The sequence below is a fragment of the Hevea brasiliensis genome, chromosome 14, assembly GCF_030052815.1.
Source record: "Hevea brasiliensis isolate MT/VB/25A 57/8 chromosome 14, ASM3005281v1, whole genome shotgun sequence".
Taxonomy (NCBI): Eukaryota; Viridiplantae; Streptophyta; class Magnoliopsida; order Malpighiales; family Euphorbiaceae; genus Hevea; species Hevea brasiliensis.
Window position 1 is genome coordinate 47,873,054 of NC_079506.1, and position 23,315 is coordinate 47,896,368.

The following is a 23,315-nucleotide window of genomic DNA, read 5'->3' on the forward strand; positions in this document are numbered from 1 at the left end:
TGTGAAGATGATTTAGGATTTTGAGGGAAGAAAAGGGAGAATTTAAGCTCTTGAAAACCAAAAATGGAGGAGGGCATACTAAGGTGGTTCGGCCATGGCTAAGAGGAAGGAAAAAGAAAGCTTTTTAATTTATTAAAATTTGTCTCTTCTTCCTATATTTATCCTATGCTTAATGTATTAAAGTTTTATGATGTAATATTTACATAATGCTTAAGTTAACATGAGATGAGCATGAAGTCATGCTTATGTCATAAATCTCATTTTAATTTCCTTTTCTTTCTTTTCCCATTTCAATTGCATTTTTCATGATTTAATTTATTTTATGTGTTTTAATCCCTCTCATTTTAATTGATATTTAGGTCAAAATTCAACTCTGGGGTTGAAATGACCAAAATGCCCTTCACTAGGCTCATCGGTTATTTTTGATCTGTGCCGATTAACTAATTTTCTTGAATTTTCTTTGACATTTTTAATGTCATTTAGTCCTCAATAAAACTTTAATTAAGTCTTAAAAATTATTTCCCGTGGTTCCTCATGATGCAGGGTCAAGAATCGTCTTCTGATCGCTTCCGTCTGATCACCCATCGTTGTGACTCCGGCTCGTTTAACCAGGTCGTACTTCACTTCTTTTACTTTTCTTTAATTTTACTTAGTCTGTATTCAGTCAATTTATGTTTCCTCACTCTAGTTTGAGTGTAGTTTCAGACATCCTGGCTGTCCGAATAGACATTAGTCGTTGGAACAGTAGAATGAGCGGACTACCTAAAATGAGGGCATTATAGGTTGTTCTAGAATTCTTTCACTCCTCAATGTAACTACCTTATAATGCTCATTTGGGTTCATCTCTGGTTGACTAGGTAGTTTCCCAACAATTTTGCTTGAAGAACCTGCTTGCTGAGCAATTCGATTTTCAAGTATCTTGTTGTGAGTAGCAAGTTTGTCCATTCTGGAAGTCAACTGCTTGATCATTTCATTCTATTGTTATTGAGCTGCTAGGAGGCCTTCCATCATGGATTCCATGGTCATCTTCAGTTCAGGTTATTAAGGTTGAGGAGGAGGTGGTGGTGGCTGTGCAAAGTTTTATCCTCTGTTCTAAAACCCAGGGGGTGCTGGTAGTCTGTACCCTTGCTGTTTGTTCATTGGCTGATTCTGCGAGTTGGACCATGTGAAATTAGGATGATTCTTCCATCCATGGTTGTAAGTATTTGAATGTGGGTTGTTGAGCTACCTCTGGTTGAAGTTTCCTCCATTATTCACATAGTTTATCTGTTCTGTGGAGGATTCAATGAAGTTGTTACATTTCGAAGTCATATACCCTCCTCCGCAGCTGTCGCAGTGTTGGTTGCTTGTTCCAATCGTGTTGGCTTGCATTCAGTCAAGCCTCTTTGTGAGCTGGTCAAATTGAGCATTTATCATGCTTAGGGCATCCACTTCTAGGATCCCTACTGCTCTCCTTGTATTTCCCTTTTCATTTCACCACTCGTAGTTGTGATACGTGACCCTCTCCAGAAGTTTAAGTGCTTGTGTTACCGTTTTCTCCATTAGGTCACCTTCTACAGCTAAATCTACTGTGCTCCTTGTAGAAGGCAATAGCCCATTATAGAAATTCTGAACTAGGAGCCAATCTTCTATGCCATGGTGTGGACATTCCCTCTGTAGGTCTTTATACCTCTACCATGCGTCATAAAGTGATTCACTTTCCTTTTGTCTGAAGGTATTGAGTTCAACTCTCAACTTTGCAGTCCTTATAGGAAGGAAATACCACGTGAGAAAAGCTTGTTAGAGGTCCTTCCAAGTGGTTAATGTTCCAGCTGGTTGAAAAAGTAACCACTTCCTCGCTCTGTCTCGAAGGGAGAATGGAAATGCTCTGAGTTTTATAGCTTGATCAGAAACTCCATTCATCTTAAATGTATCACATAGGGCAAGGAAGCACTGGAGGTGATAATGTGGATCTTCCGTTGGTGAACCCCCAAACTGGGTTTATTGAATCATCTGGAGCCTTACTGGTTTTAGTTCAAAATTATTGGCTTCCACTGCGGGTCTTGTAACACTGAGCTGGAATCCTTGTATAGATAGAGCTCTATAGTCCCTCAAAAGTCTTGGCCTGTTGTTGTTTTCAGCCATGATTGGAGTTTCTAGATTTTCTTGATCTTGTTCTTGGTGTCTCCTTTCTCTCCTGATGGCTCTTAGAGTTCTATCTATTTCGAGATCTAAGTCCAGAACTTCTTCCTCTGGCTTTGTTCTGGTCATGCACCAAACCAAATACCTGAGAGAAAATGAAAGAATTAATTAAGTAAATTTAAACAATAATAATAAATGCCTAAATTAACTAAAGTGCCTATTGCCTAATATTGCAAAAAATAAATTTCCTGGCAACGACGCCAAAAACTTGTTTGCTGGTTTTACCACCACCGTAAGTGCACTGGTCGCTAACAAGTAATAAAGTAGTGAGTGAAGTATCGTTCCCATGAGGAATTTAGTTAGCAAATACCAAGCTACACAGCAATTCTAATTGTTTAGGCTACTGAATATAGATGAAGAGTAAGTTAAATCTGTTTTGGATGCGGAAAGTAAATTTTGAATTAAACTATTTGTAAAAGTATTTTCAGAATTAAGATTTCACACTGCAACCTTACTATAGATTTTGATCTTGTCTATTCATCGGATTGAGAATTGTTGCTTTGATGGAAATTAATCCTAAGATATCTTAGGTTCTCTCTCAAGGCACCCAAGGTGTATTTTAATTAACCTAAACCCTACTTTCATGGTGATTAAATTAATTAAAACTCTTTAAGATCTATGATTAATTATGAAACTCCACGAAGGATTTCAGCCTATCTCTAGGTCAGATTTCCTAAGTTCAATATTCTGATTTTCTAATACTAACCTTCACCTTTCAGTTCTTCAATTAGTATTTTTTATCATGTCTAGGTGGGTACCACCACATAGCATGCATTAAGAACACAGAATATTGAATCAAAGGGCAAAACTCATATCCAATAAATAGAAACTTAATATTGATCCATAATAATGATCACAAGTGTTGCTCTCCTAATCCCAGAATAAAGGAATTACTCACTCATGGTGAGTTTAACAAACATAATGAAAATAAAGTGAAAGAACATAAAAAGTCTTCTTAAAGAAATAAAACAAAAGAACCAAAGAGAATCTGCAGCTTTGATCTTGTGAAACTTTAGCTGAGGGTTCCTCATTGATGCCGATGCACTATTCTTCTAAACAGCTGCGTGAAAATAGTAAAGGTGATCTTCCTCCCCCTTCTCTACTTTCTGCTGCTTCTATTTATATTCAATGTCTAGGGTTAGGTTTTCAGAGTCCTAACAGCATTAAAAGTCTCTTTTTTTTTTTTCTATCAAAAACTGGAACTGGAGCCAAATCAGGAAACTGGCTATCGCGTGATACACGACCCATGTGTCACTACACGGCTTAGGGCTGTGTAACTTACTGGAGCGTGAATTAGTGCATCTCGTATCGGGACAAGACTTTACATGGACCTCAAGTAGTTACACGGCCCGTGTACTTTTGTATTTCAGGTAAATCTTCAATCCTGGCCCGGCAAAGACTTACACGGGTCTTCATGTTTTACATGGGGCATGGTACACGGCCTATGTACTTTAATTCTTCCTTAGCTCTTTGTCTTTCTCCTGGCAGTAAGTTACACGGGTCTATGGCTTTCATTACACGATTCGTGTAAAGTGTATCAGTAACATTTCTTTGTCCTTTGGTCTTTCCAAGCTTTCTTCTTTACTCCTATGCCTTGGAACTTCTTCGAAACACCTAGAAATATGCAGAAAATATAGAATTTAGAGCTTGGCAATAGAATTTATAGAAGTTGATGAAATCAATGATTATACATGAGATTACTTATCTAAATGCTATGAAACATTATACAATTGTACTTAAAATCATCTATATGATACATGTGTATCATTCTCTCACTTTCAAACTCTAAGAAAAGAGGTAACTCTAAGAAAAGAGGTAACTTTCTTTTCTTCTTGGTTTTTTTATAACTTCAATTTCATGTGAAGTTATGGTTAACATGAGTTTTAGGAGGTTTATGCTTGTTAGGGTTAGGATTTTATGATTTTATGTTGGAATTACATGTTTTATTGTTAGTTTAGTCATATTTAAGTGTTTTGGACCTTAAATGGCTAGTTTCCCTTAATAGATTTGAGGGAATCCTTATTTATGTTATGTTAGTTTTGGGAAAAACCTAGGTTTTTGTGTTCTTGGATGATGTGTGTTAAAATTGAGTGTAATTTCAAGTTATTTTGGGTCCTAGGGACATGTTTACATGTTTGGTTTGAGTTTTAAACCTTGAAGTGAGTTTGGGTATTAATGGGAGAAGGATTCTTTAGGTTTTCAACTTGAGAATTCTGGAATTTCCCAGGTTCAGCATCCAAAAGCCATAGTTCGGCAATCAAAGCATGCAGTTTCTTGGGAAAATTTGAAAAATTTCCAGGTTTGGTAGTGGAAGTCTAAGACTTCAGCAACCACAGTTGGTAGTGGACTAGAAGGTTATCCAAAGTCTAAGACTTCGATAGTCGAAGTCCAAGACTTCAGCAGCTGAAGTGGGTTCTCCCAGGTCTATTCACCATTATCTTCCAAGGTTCCAAAATATGTTTTTATAGTTCCTAAGGGCCTAGAATAAGATGTTTAATATGTGTATAGAGTTTTAGAACCTTGTATAATCCTTTAGGGTCCGATGTTATAGGATTGGTCTTGAGAAACTAGGAAAGTTAAGGATCTAAGGATAGCTTCTGCTCAAGTTAAGTGATTGATAGGCTATAAGAGGTAATAAACTCTAACCTTAATAAATATAAAATCTTCAAATGTAATTCATGATCATCTACATGTATCATTTCATTGTTTACTAGGATGTATGTATATCTAGAGCACAAATATATTACATTTTTGCATAATCATTGTTGATGCATGATGGATTTTGGATGACCCATTGGTTTCCCCTATATTTTGTATATGTTATGTTTATGATGTGATATGCATGATCTGTGGTGGTAAGACTAAGCGAGGCTTAATAAGCCCCTAAAAAATTGCTTTTAAGTAAAAGTCCTAATGAACCTCTGTATGAGTTGGGCACATTGGATATATTAAGTGAAAGTCCTGAGGAGCCTCTATATGAGCCAGACACATTTGGATTTGGGGAATCATTAGTGACAAGTCCATCTTATGTGGAAAGTTTATGATGTGAAAACTCATTTAGATGATACATTGCATATGTATGAAATGAATGATATAATTAAATTATATTGGTTAGATTACTCATTGAGCTTGTATAAGCTCACCCCTTTCCCCTAACCCCAAGTGCAGAATTGTAGGAATAGAAGAGTTCTTTGGAGTTGAGCAACAGGAGTAGCTAAAGAGTTTTCATATGTATGTTGTATGTTTAGTGGACATGTAATATACAAAGGAATAGTTATTGCGCTGGTATTGAAGTTTTTGATAGATGTTGTATCTTAAGTATAAGTGATGTAATTATGGATATTTGTAATCTAAGCTAACTCTTTTTTAAAGTATATATGTTAAAATAATTACACTTTAGTGATTTTATATATGTATAGGTTCAAATTCTGAACCAATTTTATGCTAATATATGAATGAGAAAACTAAAGTGTAATAGTTTTGAGTATGCTTGGATTGTGAGATACAGGGATATGTTTATGTTTAACAGGCTTTTATGCTTACTACGGATTCTGGTAGTCTTAAGATGACCTAATCCCTAGTGCCAATAATGGCTCTCAATTTGGGTCATTATAGATGTGTGCAGTCACTGTTGGGTCAAGATTCTAAACTTGTTCTCCCTGGGGCATTGGTCCTTTTTTGAATTGTTCCACCATTTGGGGAACCTGAACTTTGAGTCCCTCCAAGTTTTGAGACACTGGAGTGTCTTTGCCTAGCAGGCTTCTTATTTTGGAGGCATTGGAAACCTTATAAAAACAAATACTGAAAAGAAAAAGTGACATTCACGCTAAATATTGTATGCAATTTTTGGTTGAGAACATTAGTGAAAAATGGAAATTATTAACGTGACACATTAAAATTAGTCACATTAGGCATGCCAAAAATTATTTGCTGTAAAAACAATTTGGCTGATAAATAGCTTGAATGCGGGTGTGCCAGATACTGAGTGTATAAACTATGGGATTTGCACTTTCCAATTTATGAATCAAACGATTGTGAGAACCGATTACACTGCATGCAACTTCACCTTTAAATGTAATGAAAGTGTGAAAGAAAATTGGAATTGAAAATTAATACTATAGTGATTGCTGAAGGAAATTATAAGGCTTTTAAAAAGTAAAATGCAACAGTTTGAAAATTAAAGATTGCTTGGAATTGAAATTGACATTAAATGTAAAGGACAAATCAACAGCTGGAGTCTTAGATTGATTAGACTATTAGAGTCATCTGATTATTGTTGATTTATTGATTAATTCAACTGGTTGTTTGGTTGAGTTGTTAGGGCTGTAAAAGTTGTTGCTCATTTAATATTTATACCTCTCTTTGCAGGTACTTGAAGCATTTGGAAGTATCTGGAAGTCGTTTTCTGGGAAGTTACTTGCCATTATGATACGGTTTCTACCCTTAGTAACTGATTCCACTAAGAAGAAAGACCAAAGGACCGTCTTCAAAACAAGCCAAGAAACTCCCTTGAACCTTCAACCCTTCACCTTGAAGATGGAGAACTGAAAATATAATTCCCAAGAAAGACAGCAAAGAACAAGACCAATTCACCTATGCTGTGACACCCCTTACCCGACTACAGTGTAGCAGAGCAAGTTATGCCACTCAGTGTGCCGAGCACTCTATTTTATCTTAATTCATTTTTATTCTTCCTTTTGAATATAACTTGTGAATTATAATTCATTTATTGAAATTTTAATTTATTTGAGGTTCCGAAAATTTTAAAGAAAATCCGGCGAAGTACCGGCTAAAAATGGAGAAAACAGTTCTTCGGAACCTGGGAAAAACACTTCCAATATTCATATATTCGTATTCAATTACTCTCAAACTCCAATAATCATCATCTCAACATTTGTCAACCATTCATTTCTCAATTTCAATTCTCAATCATTCATCTCGTTTGATAGTCATGTAACAGTCACAGATCAATATTCACTTTTCCATTTACAAGCACAAATTTGCATTATTTACATGAAAATCAAAATACATTACATAAGTTTCATTACATATGAGAAAATCAAAATTTATTACAGAATGCCAAAATGACACCTAGTGTCCTACCAATGCACTGCAGAAGTTGAGGTGACACGGACACTATGCAGAACTGTGAACTGCCTTACCGAATCTGTGGTCTACTGGGCCCTCTGTCCAAATCTTCAGTACCTACGCGTTGCAAAAGCGACGCGCTAAGCATAAAGCTTAGTGGTGCAAATAATAAAATAGAAAGAAATAATATGCAAATAAAAATCATAATTTCTTAGCCATTGTGTTCATAAGAACTGAATAATTACCAACTTAATGTTTAGTCGAGGGCTAATTACGTTTTATGATATTAACTTCTTCATGCATTTCGTTAATTATTTTCTTCATGATCTTGAGCTTCTTTGTATTTTTGTAATCATTCCTGATACTTAATTTTCGTATTTTCTTTAATAATCAGTTCAATCACAGTTATACTTTTCCATGCCCAAGTAACCTATCTCGACGATCGGATCGATAACGGTCGTTGGCACCGACACCGCGGTGCCTCGGGCGTCATACAATGGGACGCAGAACGCCAACCATGTATACGATCAAGATGGCTAAAAAGCCATGATATCACATAATCGGGCATAAAAGCCATGCATACGGGCATAAAAGCCATGAATATGGGCATAAATCCATGAATACAGGCATAAAGCCTTTCGCAGTACTGCTAAAACAATACCCTATTGGCATGCCAACCTATCCAAACCAATCACATTAGGCCTACTAGGGCATTTTGCACTTTTAAGTTTCACAATTTTTGAATTTCAAGTTTTATGTCACTATTCATTTCATTAGTCAACTAAAATGTTGAATTTTGCATAAACAATAGGTACATTGGTTTTAGTACTCCCAACATACCACATTTTGTATTCAAAACTTGTTGGTTTTTGTCACTTTCTCAAAGCTTAGGTCATTTTGGCAAAATTGCCAATTTTTGGTTTTGGTGTCACTATTCACCTCATTGGTCAACAAAAATGTTGACTTTTGGATAGAAAATAGGTGTATTGGTTTTAAGACCCCAAACATACCACATTTTGTATTTAAAACTTGTTGGTATTGGTTGCCAATACCATTTCTAAGCTTAATGCTAATTGAACAAAATTTTCAGATTTGGTGCTTCATCTTTACTATTCTATTTGTTATTTTTACAGTGGGAATTTGAGGAAATGGTAAACATGAAAGTTGTTCCTTATTCTGTCTAGCTGAATTTCCTTTTTTGAATCACTCCATTTGGAGTTTTGTAGCTCAAGTTATGGCCAAAATAAGTTTATCGCTTACGCAATCGCTCATGCTGCACTTTTGGGTTTTGGCAGATTTTGGTCCAACTTTGGTCAGTAATTTGATCAAGTTAAGTTCATAATTTGGTCTAACTTTCTTCATATGAAATGTTCTACTATGCCTTAGGTTTTCATCGGTTCAAGAATCGCCTAAATCCGAGTTTTCTAGAGAGAGTTATAGCCATCCAAACATTACTGCTCAAATGAAAATTCTGGAAATCTCAGTACAGTAAACTTCACTTTGGTCAATGATTTGATTAGGTTAATGGCATAATTTAGATTGGTGTCCTCATGAAAGTTGTTTGTCTATATCTTATCTTGTTGCTGTAAAAATTTCAGGTCAATTGACCATATGTACAGTGAGTTATGGCCAAATGAACAGTTACTGTTCATTTGGTCATTTCTGCAGGGGCTGTTTGCAGGGTATCCGGATTGGGGCCAAGTTTTGGTCCTCTTGCTTTGGTCTTTTGGGCATGGTTTCTTCAGCAAAAATGTGCCATTATAAGCCTAGTTTCATGTCCAATTGGCCAAACACCAATTGGACTAACACAGCCAAAGTTATGGCTGTGTAATTGGACTGAAATTTCAGTCCATTTGTCGCATCCTAGGGCAGCTTACACCTTGACTTTGCCATACCATTTTTCAGTCCAAATTGTGGTCAACATACCTCAAATGGTCACTTATTGACCATTAGAGTGTTCTTTAACAGTTTGATAAGCCAAGTCAATTTTTCACTTCTCAAAACCCTAGTTTTCCCTTATGATTCACACATACACCTAATTAAGCACTTCCATTCATTATTTATGTGTATATACACCTTAAACATAATCTCTAATTCATTCTAAGTCCATTAAAACCATAAAAAACACTCCACCTTTGTTCCTTCCTTAGGGCAGCCGAAATTCATAGGGTCCATATACATAGATTCCATTCATTTAATTTACAAAACCTTACTCACTTTAAGTCTTTAACATGAATTAAAAGAGATTTAAGTGTAAATAGGCACTAACCTTTAGGTGGCAGATTTTTCAAGCTACCCAAACTCCTTCTTTCTTTTTCTTTTGGCTGCCTAGAGGTTGCTTAGGATGTGGGGACAAGTTTTAGTGAAGATAACTTAGGGTTTTGAGGTGAGAAAGGGTGTGGATTCAAGCTTTGTAAGCATGAAAATGGAGAAGGGAAAAGAGAAGCATGAAACGTTTTATTGGGGAAGAAGAGTAGCTGCAGAAAATTCTCTAAAATGGTCTTCTTTTTCTGCCCATTTATGTATTATAAATGTCTTCCTTTAATTTGATTGGCTAAGGGGTTCTAATTACATCAAGCTTATGTTATTAATGCCTTTTTATTTGATTTTTCTTTCTTCTTTCTTTAACTCATTTCTAATTAAATTTTTACTAATATTTATTCATATTTTAGATCATAATAATTATTTACTTAACTGGACAAGTCGGCCAAAAATCACCTCTGAAGGCGAAATGACCAAAATGCCCTCCGTTTGGCTTAACGGGTCAAAATTGTCTGTACCGATTGAAAAATTTTTCTAAATATTTTCTTGGCATTCTAGTGCCATAGGAACCTCAATGACCCTTCTCTGGAGTCCCAAAAATTATTTTATAATTTTTCCCCCGGGTCTAGGGCTCCTAGTTGCGAGAACCGCAACTTCCCTCCGGTTACCCATCGCTTGGGCACCGGCTCGTTTGACTTGGTTGTATTTTATTTCTAAAATTTTTACTAAATTTTTCTCATTAATATTTGAGTTAATTATGGTTCCTGACTTTAGTTTAAATATTTTTTCAGAAGGTCTAGCTGTCCGGACCGACACTGGTCACCGGAACAGTAGACTGTGCGGAATTGCTACAGTGAGGGTGTTACATATGCTGATGAACAACCTTGAACATATAATAAAACTTAACAAATCAAGGCAAGAATTTGCTAAGAAAAATAGAGAGAGTTCTAAGAAGAACTTTGAAGCAAAGCTCTAGCAATTTTGCTCAAAAGATTACCATATGAATTATGTTCTCTAAATGAAACAAAAGAAGGCAGAAATATGGGTTGGTGTATTCTGCCAAGACATTTCAACAACCATGGGACATGTGCAAGTCTTGGTTAATACACCAATCTCACCTAAAAATAGATACAAAGTTCAAACATTAATAGGAAGGTCAGATTTGGCAGCCTACAAATGAGAGACAATCTGAAAAGAGATGTTTTGTCTTGAAGTTGAAAGTAGTAACGTTGCTTTTTCTATAAATAGTTGAAGCATGGCTGGAGCTCTTGGACAAAGTTATGGCTTTCAATCTTTGCAAAATGGACAAAAGCATCTTCAAAAAGTTGGTGGAGATGGGCTGCCAATTGTGCTACCACCTAGGCACTCCACATGGACACCACATTGGATGCCAACTAGGATGGATTTGCTGAGGTGGCTGCCACATGTATGCCAACTTGGACGGATGCCACTTGGTCTCTTGGCTCCTCAAATATGCAAAGGAATGTACAGTAAGGTTGGCTTCCCTCTTCCAAGTCTAAACCGAATACTTGTAAGAGGTTGGACTTGGTGATGTGCTTATGCACCAAGCCTTGAAGCTTCTTAGCCATTGCTCTAGTTATTGGCCCTTGGTGTGGAATTGGTGCAACCGGTTCCTCATCATCCTCTCCCACTTCGAAAGAATTCGTCCTCGAATTGTCATCATCTGCATAGAAAGGAGCAAGATCAGTCACATTAAATGTAGCACTTACACCATACTCACCTGGAAGGTTTATCTTGTATGCATTGTCATTAATTCTCTCTAGCACTTCAAAAGGTCCATCACTCCTAGGCTGAAGTTTTGATTTCCTTTGTGTAGGAAACCACTCCTTTCTCAAGTGAACCCATACAAGATCACCAGGTTGGAACACCATCTTCTTTCTCCCCTTGTTAGCTTGGGCTACCCTCCTCTCATTCACTTTCTCCATTTGTTGCTTTGCTTTTTGATGCATTTGTTTCACCATTTCAGCTTTCCTTTTGCCATCTAAACTAGCAAGCTCATTAGTAGGCAAAGGCAACAAATCTAAAGGAGTTAGCGGGTTAAAACCATATACAAGTTCAAATGGTGAATAACCAGTAGATGAATGCATAGACCTGTTGTATGCAAATTCTATGAATGGTATGCACTCCTCCCAAGCTTTCAAGTTTTGTTTAATCATTGCACGTAGAAGAGTGCCCACGGTCCTATTGACAACTTCTGTTTGCCCATCCGTTTGTGGATGGCAAGTGGTGGAGAAACAAAGTTTGGTTCCTAATTTTCCCCACAGGACTTTCCAAAAATGGCTTAGAAATTTCACATCCCTATCATTAACAATTGTTCTAGGAATGCCATGCAATCTAACTATCTCCCTAAAGAACAAAGAAGCAATGTAAGATGCATCATCAGTCTTGTGACATGGTATGAAATGAGCCATCTTGGAAAAACGATCAACAACAACAAAAATACTATCATGGCCTTTCTTTGTCCTAGGTAAACCCAAAATGAAATCCATGGATAAATCTACCCAAGGTTCACTAGGAACACTCAATGGCATGTATAGACCATGTGGGCTTACTTTGGACTTTGCCTTCATGCAAGTCACACATCTAGCACACACTCTCTCTACATCCCTCTTCATGTGTGGCCAATAAAAATGTTCCTTTAAAATTTCTAAGGTCTTTGCAACCCCAAAATGTCCCATTAAACCACCAATATGTGATTCTTTAACAAGTAACTCTCTAATTGAGCATTTAGGCACACATAATTTATTTTCCCTAAACAAGAAACCATTATGCCTATAGAATTTATCATATGCAGCATGTTCACAAAAGGCAAACACTTTCCCAAAGTCATCATCATTAGCATACATTTCTTTCACATGTTCGAAGCCTAAAAGTCTAGCATCAAGCATGGAAAGTAAAGTGTACCTCCTTGAAAGTGCATCAGCCACCACATTCTCTTTGCCTTGCTTGTATTGAATCACATATGGGAAACCTTCAATGAATTCACTCCACTTGGCATGGCGCTTGTTGAGCTTGTTCTCGCCTCTTTAAGTACTTGAGTGACTCATGGTCACTATGAATGACAAACTCCTTCGGCCACAAGTAGTGTTGCCAAGTCTCAAGTGCACGCACCAGAGCATACATCTCTTTGTCATAAGTGGAGTAGTTCAATGTAGCCCCACTTAGCTTCTCACTGAAGTAGGCAATCGGTCTCCTTTCCTGCTTCAAAACAGCTCCAATACCCACTCCAGAGGCATCACATTCAATCTCAAAAGTTTTAGAAAAATCAGGTAAAGCAAGTAAAGGTGCAGAACACAATTTCTCCTTAAGTGAATTAAATGCATGCTCTTGTTCTTCCCCCCACTTGAATCCCACATTTTTTTTTACAACTTCATTCAAGGGTGAGGCTATGGTACTGAAGTCCTTTACAAATCTCCTATAAAAACTAGCCAACCCATGGAAGCTCCTCACATCACTCACGGACTTAGGTGTAGGCCACTCTCTAATGGCTCTTACCTTGTCCTCATCAACCTCAATTCCCTTACCACTCACCACAAATCCTAAGAAAATAACTTTGTCCATACAGAAAGTGCATTTCTTAAGATTGGCATACAAGTGCTCTTTTCTCAACACCTCAAAGACTTGTCTCAAGTACAACAAATGATCATGCATATTTTGGCTATATACTAGGATATCATCAAAATACACTACAACAAATTTTCCTAGGAAAGCACGCAATACATGGTTCATAAGCCTCATAAATGTACTAGGTGCATTGGTCAAGCCAAATGGCATGACTAACCATTCATATAGTCCATATTGAGTCTTAAAGGTAGTTTTCTATTCATCTCCTAATTTCATGCGAATTTGGTGATAACCACTCTTTAAGTCAATTTTAGAAAATATGCAAGCACCATGCAACTCATCAAGCATATCATCAAGTTTAGGTATGGGATGTCTATACTTTACAGTGATTTTGTTGATTGCTCTACAATCCACACACATGCGCATGCTCCCATCTTTTTTAGGCACCAAAAGAACAAGTACTGCACATGGGCTCATGCTTTCCCTAACATGGCCTTTTGTTAGAAGCTCCTCCACTTGTCTTTGAAGTTCCTTAGCCTCTTCTGGATTGGTCCTATAGGCTGGCCTATTTGGGATTCTGACTCGGGCACAAAATCTATTTGGTGCTCTATGCCTCTAACGGGTGGTAGCCCATTAGGTATTTCTTCAGGGAAGACATCCTCAAACTCCTGCAATAAGGGCAAAGCACAACTAGGAATGGATGGGTCAAGGTTAGAAACATTGGTGTAAGGTCCCTTACAAATTAGCAAAGCTATTGGAATACTAGAAAAATATGCAGTCCTCACATCCTTGGCTTTTGCTAGCAAACTGACTTTATTCTCTCCACTCTTCTCATAACTCTCCTTTTGCCCCGAGCTCTTTTCTTTTGGTTTCACTCTTTTTGAATTTTCTCTCTTCTCTTTCTCTTCCTCATTTTTCTCTCTTACTTTTTCCTCTCCTTCTTTTCTTTCTTTCTCTTTTTGCACTCTTAGCTCGGCCTCTCTTTGTTGTTGCTCATTCATAGTCTGTTTTATCCTTAATTGATCTTCAAAAACTTGTGCGGGTGATAATGCTGCTAAAGTAACCCTTCGTCCATCATGATCAAAGGAGTACCTATTCCTAAATCCATCATGCACTACCTTCCTATCATATTGCCATGGTCTCCCTAGCAAAATATGTCCAGCATGCGTTGGCACCACATCACACAACACCTCATCCTTATACCTTCCAATAGAAAAAGCCAACATCACTTGCTTGTTCACCTTAATTTCCCCACATTCATTCAGCCATTGCAACTTGTATGGTCTAGGATGCTTCATGGTGCGCATGCCAAGCTTCGCAACCATGAGTGTGCTAGCAACATTCACACAACTACCACTATCTACAATCATGCTACAAGTTTTACCATTCACCAAGCATCTAGTGTGGAAAATATTTTCCCTTTGTAGTGCATCTCTTTCTTCTTCCTTTGCTTGTGCACTTAGTGCACGCCTAACCACCAGAATATTACCTCCCACGGCATGCTCTACATCACTAGCTTCCTCCAAAGGAGGCATACTCTCACTAGCATCATCATCATCAACATCATCATCTTCTGATTCGATCTCCCCATTCTGCCTCATCACCATCATCCTCTTGTTAGGACATTGAGATGCATAATGTCCCTTCCCTAGGGACCTAAAACATTGGATATCCCTAGTTCTTCCAGTAGAGGTATTCTGTCCCTTGCCTTTCTCAGTCACACTAGGCTTTTCTCTACCCCTAGTCTCCTCTTTCTTTTCCTTAGAAACAGCCTTGGAATCATAAGTTTCACCCTTCTTCCAATTCGATTTCCATGGAGCATTGTTGCTCGAATTCATACCTACACCCATCTTGAATGCTTTCTTCTTCTTTAGTTGTTTTTCTATCTTGATTGCCATATTTAACATGTCATCAAGCTCTACATAATGTTGTAGCTCCACTATGTTGGCAATATCAAGATTCAGCCCCTTTAGGAACCTAGCCATAGTGGCTTCCCTATCCTCCTCTACATTGGCTCTTATCATAGCCATCTCCATCTCCTTGAAATATTCTTCCACACTTTTGTTTCCTTGCACCAGCCCTTGCAACCTTTGGTGCAACTCCCTATAGTAATGTTGAGGTACAAATCTGTCCCTCATGATTTGCTTCATCTCATCCCAATTTTCAACACCTCTTATCCCATTTCTCCTTCTTTTAGTGAGCAATTGATCCCACCAAACTATGGCATAATCTGTAAACTCAACTACTGCAAGCTTCACCTTTTTTTCCTCACTATAATTGTGACAATAAAAAATGAGATCCACCTTCCTCTGCCACTCCAAATATGAATCCGGATTGGCTTTGCCTTGGAATGGTGGAATTTTCATTTTGATCCCACTAATGTTACCATCCACTCTCCCTCTCCCTCTTGCTTCCTCCATATTAACTCTTCTCAAGTTTTTGCCTCCGCCTCTTCTACCCTTATTACCTCTCATCCCTCTCGGTCTATGGTGGTCATCATGTGCAGCAGAGTGCTGGTCATCCTCTTCATCAGAATCATCATCATTTTCATCCCCCCAATCATCTGTGGGTGGTGCATTGTTCACTCTAGATCCCCTAGCCCTATTCTGCCCCTCATTTGTGTTTTGTCTACCATTCCCACTATTCTGCTCAATTCTTTCAATTCGATCAGCTAGGTTGCTCAATTGTCTACCAATTCTTTCCAAATGTTGAACAAGGGCTTGTTGGTAAAAAGGATTATCCATACTAAGCCCACTAGTTTGTTCTTGTGACATTTTTAACACCTGCACAAAAAAATTAGCATAACAGAAAACAACCTCACAATTTCACTCAATTTTGGTCACTCAAGTGTTTGTACTCAGTTTATAGGCTTTTACCCTCTTGAAGTTCTTGCCACTCAATGCCTTTTTCCACTCAAGCTTACTTACCAAGTTCTTGTTAGAACTAATGCAATTCCAGCAAGTTTAAATCAAGTTTTAATATATGTTCAAGCACAAACTCAAGCAAAACGTGTGGAATAAGTGTTTGTTATGACACTTGAAGCAAGAAATGAAGACACCAAGCTCTAGAGCAATGAAGTGAAATAGGAGTCGAAATTAGCTTGCTACTTTTGCCTCTCCCCGAAAAAGGCAAAGTTGGAATTTTGTAAAACTGTTTTAAGAGCAGCAACAAGACATAGTTTTAGTAGGGAAAATCAAGTCTAGAGGTTCCAGAATGCACCATGAAGTTTTGGACTCCAAATAGGCCTAATAGGTGCTAAATTTGGTTCACCAAGTAAACGGTAGAATTTTTACACCAAATTTGATTTCTAGGCTTAATTTCGTCTACAAAGCACCCCTATGAAGTTTTAGAATTTTCTGGGTTGGTTTGGTTATACCTCCCCCAAAACAGCCACCAAATAGAAATGTTAAACTTATAATATTTCAGCTCTCAAACATACACTTTAGCACCCTTTTTTTTTAACCCTTTTTTTTTCTTCTTTCTTGTTCTTTTTTTTTTTTTATATCATGTAACCACACAACAGATACACTTAACACATCCAGCACTAAACACTTCAACAACACACTTCACAAGCCACAAAGATGCAAATAACCAGGTTGTGAAAAAAAGGTTTTAGGTAGAAAATAACACAAATGTGACAAAACTAGGGAAACAAGGACAGATGCAAGAAAGACTCTAATATACCCTAAGATTAGTAGTATTGAGTGTTAACTCACTACTAAGCCCTGAATATGTTCAGATTTTCTTAAAAACACCAGAAAACACAAGGACTTGAAGAACCTTCAAGGCTGAAACACAAGGAAGAAAAAAAAAGGAGAAAGGAAAAATAAGAACGCAACAAAATGGATGACCAACCTATTTTGAAGAGAGCCTAAGCTCTAATACCAAATGATACGGTTTCTACCCTTAGTAGCTGATTCCACTAAGAAGAAAGTCCAAAGGACCGTCTTCAAAACAAGCCAAGAAACTCCCTTGAACCTTTAACCCTTCACCTTGAAGATGGAGAACTGAAAATATAATTCCCAAGAAAGACAGCCAAGAACAAGACCAATTCACCTATGCTGATGAACAACCTTGAACATATAATAAAACTTAACAAATCAAGGCAAGAATTTGCTAAGAAAAATAGAGAGAGTTCTAAAAAGAACTTTGAAGCAAAGCTCCAACAATTTTGCTCAAAAGATTACCATATGAATTATGTTCTCTAAATGAAACAAAAGAAGGCAGAAATATGGGTTGGTGTATTCTGCCAAGACATTTCAACAACCATGGGACATGTGCAAGTCTTGGTTAATACACCAATCTCACCTAAAAATAGATACAAAGTTCAAACATTAATAGGAAGGTCAGATTTGGCAGCCTACAAATGAGAGACAATCTGAAAAGAGATGTTTTGTCTTGAAGTTGAAAGTAGTAACTTTGCTTTTCCTATAAATAGTTGAAGCATGGATGGAGCTCTTGCACAAAGTTATGGCTTTCAATCTTTGCAAAATGGACAAAAGCATCTTCAAAAAGTTAGTGGAGATGGGCTGCCAATTGTGCTGCCACCTAGGCACTCCACATGGACACCACATTGGATGCCAACTAGGATGGATTTGCTGAGGTGGCTGCCATATGTATGCCAACTTGGACGAATGCCACTTGGTCTCTTGTCTCGTCAAATATGCAAAGGAATGTACAGCAAGGTTGGCTTCCTTCTTCCAAGTCTAAACCGAATACTTGCAAGAGGTTGGACTTGGTGATGTACTTATGCACCAAGCATTGAAGCTTCTTAGCCATTGCTCTAGTTATTGGCCCTTGGTGTGGAATTGGTGCAACCGGTTCCTCATCACATTATTTGTAACTTCTTTAAACTCCTCACAACCTCTGTTAATGCTTCTACCCATTATCTGCTAACCACTCTTGATATTTATCCCCTAACCAACTATAATTATCTATTTATTTATCTTTAGGCCTTTAATTAGTTAAATCAATGGAATAAAATTAATTAAATTAATTTTACAAAAATTAATTTAATTAATCTTAGGCCTAAAAATAATTAATAAATAAAACTAATTATTTTGGTGCAAATAGTGTGTGTGGGCGCGGGGTAATGAGGACCAAAAGATTGTAAATGTCTTCGTATCACTTTGCTTAGAAAGTTGTCACAACTCCCAAACTATGCTCAGGATCATCTTTGCCCATATAAGTTCCATTTGTTTAGATTAAACGGTATGAGAATCAATATTTTTCCATTTGTTTTTTTCATATATATATATATATATATATATCAAACACCTCAACTAATTCTTTTACCCATTAGACACATGAAATTAAAAAAAAAAAAGAACTAACTTTTAAACACCTAAATGCACAGTTAGCATGTATCGTGAAAGCAAGCGCCAAGAAGCACGTGAAGGAAAGTTTTTTAGCCTATGTGGCATGTGTAACGGCTAGCTATTGCTAGTGTTTGAAAATGACGGTCATTCTTGGCATTTATTCATTCCTCTTTCATTTGCTTTGAATCTTTAACATCTTCTCTGAAATTTTTTTCTTTGAATCTTCTTTCTTTTTTAGTATCTATAGATCCTGCACAATCTAGGTACATTTATTTTCTTTGATTGCTTACAAATTGGAAAGAGCAAAAGAACCCTAATTATGTGAAATTAGGGAAAATGGTGAAATTAGTGTTTCCAATAAAATTTAGCCTAATTAATTTTGTGTATCTAGTGTGCCATTGTGGAGAAGCAGTAATATTGAAGGTTTCTTGGACAAAGATGAATCCTAGAAAAGATGAGTCCTGGAAGAAGATTTTTTTAGTTGCAGATATTATGGGGTGAGTTTAACATTCTTAATGTATGGAATTGATTCTATTTTTTATTGTATTAACTCTTATTATTATTATTATTATTATTATTATTATTATTATTATTATTATTATTATTATTATTATTATTATTATTATTATTATGTGAGGAGATGAAGACTGTTGTTGCATGTGGGTTTTTCCATTGGTATAATCCTACTATATCTAAACATTTGAAAAATGTCATTATAGACTTTCTTTCAAGGGTAAAGGAACATAAAGCAGAAAGAAAGAAAAAAGACTTGAACAAGTCAAAATTTAAGGAAGATCAATTGTATTTGCAGTAGCAATTTTAATTGTGTTTGCGGCTTAGGTGTTGCGTTAGGGGTAGATTTAGGCATATTTTATTGGGTGCTTTGATGAGTGGTGCACAACTTTTGGATTGTAATTTGATGTGCATACACTCTTAATGCTATAAATTTTTTGTAGGAAATATGGATATGAATATTGTGATTGTGCAGTTGAGGGATTTTAATTATGGTACAAATTAATGCATTATGCAATTTTCTCTTCAATGTGTGCACTTATGTATTGAATAAGTAGTTAACAATTAGTGAGAGGAGTAGAATTCTGCAAAATTAAATCACATAACTTGCTAAATCACATTCTATTGATAAAAGTGTAGATGAGCAGTTTATGCTTCCCTTTAAATTGAACCAATTCTACAGATGATAGAGATAAAGCAAGGCTAACTACAATTTGTATATCAACCCAAAATTTAACCATAAATCAACCACTTCTAATAAGTTACATAATTGAACCATATAAATAACATAAGTGTTCATCATTTAGAAATGAAATGCAAAGCTACTTAATAAAAGTCATTATATTTCAACACAAACTTAGCAATAGTCTGTCAACTACACAATGTGCACTTATAAGTGCAACCAAAATAAACAACCCAAAAGCTAGTATTATCCTACTATCCAACATTTATTTTCCATAATACATATCCAAGATTAAACTTATACCAAAAACATGTCCAAAATCCAATAAAGATAACATTAACTGATAGAACAATAGTTCACAAAATGAAACAACTTGTCCAAAATGACAATAGGACACCATTTGTTCATGATGCTGTGACATTGCCTTGTGATTGTTGGCTATTTGACCTCCTTGTCTAGTTGCATACTTTAGAGTTAGAGCTACTTTGTTATTGCCCTATTTTGGCCCTTCTTGTCATAGCTTTCCTAAACCTCATGTCCAGTAACTATTCTAAAGTAATGGCCTGCTTGCCTTTCCACCTCAAACTTGGTGGTTTAAATCCCAGATTACCAATAATCTCAAAAGCTCTTTTGACTTGGGGTTTTTGGGTTTGATAGCTCATAAACTTACTAAATGGTAAGCTAAACTACACAATTAAAATGAAATACATTAGTTAGAGACACTAAAATTAATTCATTTACTAAAATAATGGACACATTTTCTAACTCACTGCGGGACCCTCAAACCTGGTTTAACATCATTTTCCCATGATATTTAGATATTGACACCACAAAGGCAGAGGAAAGGAGTCACCATTGGGTAATAATGGGGATAAATTCATAATAAGGGATGTGGGTGACAACTTATCCTTACAGAGGTCCACTACCCTTCTTTTACCATAAGCCCAATGGCCTAAGGTAGGGCTAGTGGGTACAAGAGAGGGAAGGTATTAGGCACCTTCTCTGCTTGGACTTACCTTAGAACAAGGGCCAAGCTTTACTAATAATTCTTAAAACCTAGCTTATTGTTTCTTTTATTAGTTTCCCTAACAAACATTATGCAAAATGAATTATTACATACACATCTTATTAATACAAACATGTTAAAGCACACATATATAATTCTTAAAACATGCTAAGTTTCTAAGTGAAGTGATGTTAACTTTTTACCATCTTGCTTTGCATGTATATTTAACAAATTTAATTTCATACAAACTTATTTACATTCATAAAACAAGTAGAAAGAATGAACTAACCTAAGTCTACCATGCATATTATTTTTTTATTAAGTCAAGTTACCCTATATGTACATTATCTAAGTCAATTATGCTTATAGGGAACCTAAACATGCATTATCTCTAAGTTAAATATGCCTAAGATTTTTATCATGTTAAATTAGATTTTTAATTTACCAAGTTAATCTGAATTTACATAATCTTAATTTCTAAATAATTTACATGCCATGGTGATATTCAAAGGTAAAAAATAAACTAAAAAGAAAAAAATAAAATAAAAAAAACCTAAAACTAAAAGAAAGGGGAGGAGAATTGAAATTAATTCTTAAGCCAAACTAAAAGGCCCTATAGACAAAAATAAATCTACACTACTACATAATTTTTTTAGCCTTTTACCACATGTAAGGGGCTTTGAATTCTGATGCAGCCCATTTTGTTCCAACTTCCAGCTTATGCCTACATGCTCCACTCCATTTTTTCTTTTGACTATGTTTGATCTCTTTTTGCTTGCTTTGGCTACTTTTGAAATTTCTTTGGATCCATTCATGCCTTGTTTAATATTTTCATGGTCAAAAGAACAAAATATTAAAGCAAAAAAATGCAACCCCAAAATTATTAAAACTTATTTGAAATTTAGATTTCAAGTTTGGGACTTCAATTCTAATTCCTCTCATTTGATCTTCTAATGTAGTCAAAAGACAAGTATCAAACTCATAAACAACAAAATAAACAATGTTAATATGAAATAAAAATAAGAAGAAATTAAATACAAGAAAAAACATTAGGAATAAAAAAGAAAAAAGGAATCACAATGTATGGGCTACCACTTTGTGTTCACATTTAAAATTATCTAAAATAGGAAAATAAATCAATAAAAAATGCATGGGTTAATATACAATGAGACAAAAAAATAAATAAATAAATAAAAGATGATACTACCAAGAAACTGATTGGGCCAATAAAATTAAATCAAATGAAAGTGACATGTCATATATAGTACACAAGCAAAAATTAGCCCCTTAACCAAATTAAATTTATATACATAAAAGAAACTGAGGCTATTGCAAACCTAAAAGACATGAAATTGAGGTTGATATCCTAACGAACAATTTAAAAAAAAAAGTACTAAAATAAAAAAGAAAATTAGCCAATATTAGTGAATTGACTCACATATCTAGATGCATATAGAAAGCAAGATTTGCCCAATCAGATTAACCTTTTAATTGATCTTCAATTCTTAGATTAGAGGTCCCTTAGAGCACTCAAGATTAACTCCAAAATGATTGGAATATGTCCAGGATCAATAGAGATGTGATTTTGGTCAATGGCGCACCTGGAATGAACCTAAATTTGAAAATCAGTTAACATAATTTTCCTAAAACAATGGGAAATTATGGCTCTAATGGCATAAGAGAGAGAGTCTTCTAATTAATTTAGAATCTCCCTTGGGTGCTCCAGCAAATTTTAGATTAATTTTCTCTTCTTCTAGTGGTTTGGGTAAGGGTATTTATAGCAAAAAAATATAATCTTAAAGCCTATCTAAATTTAAAAAATAATTAAAATAAATAGAGAATAATTATTCCTTTGACCAACTGGTTATGAGGGATAATTATACCTCGGATAATTTCAAAATAATAATAGATAAATAGAAAAATGGGGATATTTATTCCTCTAACCAACTGGTTATGGGGGATAATTATCCCTCAAATATATTTTTTTTATTCTTTTTTTCTTATTTTATTTTTCATGGTTCAAAATCTTTCTAGTTTAAGATTTTATTCTTTCTATTAGTTTTTGGCATGCACATTTTCAAAATTTAAGAGTCGAAAAATTCATGTTCCAAAATCTTTTTATTTTTTAATTGCTTTTTATGGTTTTTAGGACCTTTTTATTTTTGCAAATTCATTAGTCCAAAATTTAAAAATATAGACATCATGCATATTCATGCATCATAGCATTAACATTTAACTTAATTTTTGCATAACATGCATATAAGCAAAGCATCCTAACCTTATATATTGTACAACTATTCCTCTAGGCATCTGATCCACTAGTTCCAAAGGAGAAAAGGAAGCCCAACCCAAATTTGTTCCATGGAAGTCACTGGTCCAACTTCATCAATGACAAGTAAGGAAAAAGCCAAGGCTATGCTTAAGGAATTGTTAGGTGAGATCCTGGATGAAAGGACCCAAAAGATGAAGGAAGAATTATTCAAAAAAACTCGAGGGCCAATCATTGGAAGGAAAAGAGGGGAGGCCCATTCAAATTTTGTTGAAGGGGGATAACAAATCCAAAAATCCCATTTACATGAAAGGAGTGCTTTGTTTTAGAGATGCTCACTAGGTTGAAAACCCATAAAAGCAGCCTAGGCAAAAATTAGAGCAAAACAAATAAATGAAAAGAAAAGAAAGA

General features: G+C 35.7%; 1 non-coding gene across 1 annotated transcript; it reads left to right on the forward strand.

Moving 5' to 3' along the window:
• Positions 1 to 1,630: 1,630 nt before the first annotated feature.
• Positions 1,631 to 1,737, forward strand: LOC131173695 (small nucleolar RNA R71). The gene has a single exon (XR_009144009.1). It is a non-coding gene; the product is annotated as a small nucleolar RNA R71 (small nucleolar RNA).
• Positions 1,738 to 23,315: the final 21,578 nt, after the last annotated feature.